The sequence below is a fragment of the Chrysochloris asiatica genome, unplaced genomic scaffold (assembly GCF_000296735.1).
Source record: "Chrysochloris asiatica unplaced genomic scaffold, ChrAsi1.0 scaffold00063, whole genome shotgun sequence".
Taxonomy (NCBI): Eukaryota; Metazoa; Chordata; class Mammalia; order Afrosoricida; family Chrysochloridae; genus Chrysochloris; species Chrysochloris asiatica.
The window spans coordinates 5,621,229-5,623,655 of record NW_006408581.1 but is presented as its reverse complement, the minus strand read 5'-3'; positions in this window follow the sequence as shown (position 1 = coordinate 5,623,655).

The following is a 2,427-nucleotide window of genomic DNA, read 5'->3' as shown; positions in this document are numbered from 1 at the left end:
AATATTGACAGTGCCATGGGCTGCCAAAAGAACCAATAGATCCATTTTGGAAGAAGTGCAGCCAGAGTGCTCCTTAGAGGACAAGATAGCCAAACTTCGTCTCTCATACTTTGGACATATTGTCAGGAAGGACCAGTAGCTGGAGAAGGATATCAAGTTGGCTAAGGTGGAGGGTCAGAGAAAAAGAGGAAGACCACCAACGAGATAGATTAGCCTAGTGGCAGCATCGATGGACTCAAGTGTGGCAACAATAGTGAGGTTGACCTAGGATTGGGCAGTGTTTCATTCTGCTGTGTATAAGGTCACTATGGGTTGGCACTGACTCAATGGCACCTAACAACAACAATTGCAGCTCTTTTAAGAACAGTGAATAGCAAAGTGGCAGAATTTCCAATGAAAGTTAGTTGACTTAGTATACATATACGTTTCCTCCCTCCTAAGTTTCTGGTGATATTCTTAAGGTTTTCACTACTATTTTATTCTACTCTTATTTTAAATGTAGATTTCTAGGACCTTCTTCCTAGTCTATCTTAGTCTGAATGTTTACTGAAATCTCTTCATCATGGGAGACCCTGCTGGTATTTGAAATACCAGCATCATGGCAGCACACAAGCCACCATCATATGACAAACTGACATACAAGTGAAGACAAACAAGTAAAGAATCAGTGAAATAATGGAAAACCCTCAGCAAGATGAATTGAAACATTGGCTATAACAATAGGTTCACAGTGAAAAAGGAGTCATCAACTTGTGATACCTAACACACAAACATTTATCAGAATTCTGTTGGAATGACAAAGTTTGTACAAAGGAAAAAAGCATTAATACAAAGATGGTGAGACAGATAATGGGCAGCTAAGGTTATTTTAACAGATTTTTTACTGACTGTGTGAAGGAAGGTATTGATGACTATGACAGAGAAGAAATCACAGTGGTCTACAGTCTAAGTGAGATCTACTGTCCTAAAGATCCTAGAAGAATGCTACCCTCATTTTAGGAATGATAAGTCAAGTGAGAATGGAGAGAAACCGATGCCTCTAGCATCTGTGGCAACCACCATTAACTTATCTGTCCTTAGCATGCCTCTACAAATATGGTAACCTCAAAACTCAAAAAGTAACTGAGAGACCATTATTTTTTTTCATTTGAAGGAAAATGAGGAGGGTTCCTTCTAAAGAAAATGAAGGCCCTGTCTTTGGAAAATAGAGACTTCTACAGCAGATGCTGGCCCAGGTAAATGCAGTAGAACTTGTCTTTATGATAGGATATTGGGCCTTCTCAGCCTAACTACTCTGCTTCTCTTCACTAAAACTGTTCTGTCAGTCCAAAAGCTTTCCCTGTATCCCCAGATAGCCCCCAAAGTCTTCTGTTTCAAAGGAAGCACAAATGTGAACTAGAGCTAATAATCTAGCAGGAGAGGAGCCTGGATTATCAACTGATACTATTCCTTCATGTTTGTAATATAAATTAGATCTGAAAGAAGTATATAAAAATCAGCAATTAATAGAAAGAATGAGATGAACCAAGCAAGAATGAGATAAACAAAGTTTTTGACCTTGTGTCAAAGAGTACTTATGGACAGAATTTTCTTTTAAATTCTAATTGTTTTATTTAAACAAAGTTAGGTCATATTACAAATACGATCAGTATATATAAAAACTGTAATGAATAATTAGAAAATAATGTCAAAGTTAACAAGAAAAGCTCAGCAAAAAGAACAAAAAATGTGAAAGAACCCAGAAAGTGTCAACCCAGTAGGTTTCCTTTTGAATAATGAGATTTCCAGAAAAACACATGGGGAAAAAAAAACTGATTGAAAGAAATAAAAGAGAATTTCTTCCAGAGCCAAACAAGAACAAAAAAAGACCAAAGTGTATAGAATGAAAGGCCTTAATGAATATTGAGTAAAAGAAATAATCCCACATTAAGACATATTTTCATTAACATTTACAATGCCATGGTGAAAGAGTTTTAATGTTTTTTTGTTTTGTTTTGTTTTGTTTTAATGTCAGGCTTCTCATTCTTAGTACAGAGTATAACAAGATAATGAAATAATGACTAACACTTTCAGGGAGAAAAGGTTATAAAACAAATGAGCTACAGTTTATATTAATGGATTGTGAGAGCAACACTAAGGTAATTTTTAACAGATAATCAATACATTTTATTTCTGAAATTACTTGTGAATATGCAGAATATAAATATATATAGCAGTTCTGGTATGGTGCTGCAGGATAATGCACTGGACAGCAAGGTTGGTTTGCAAGGCTGGCAGTTAAAATCCACCAGTTACTCCTTGGAAATATATAGGGTTGCTGTGAGTCAGATCTAACTCAACAGAACTTAACAACAATATTGTTGTTGTTGTTATGTGCCGTGGAGTCGGTTCCGACTCATAGCGACCCTGTACAGGGTTTCCGAGGCT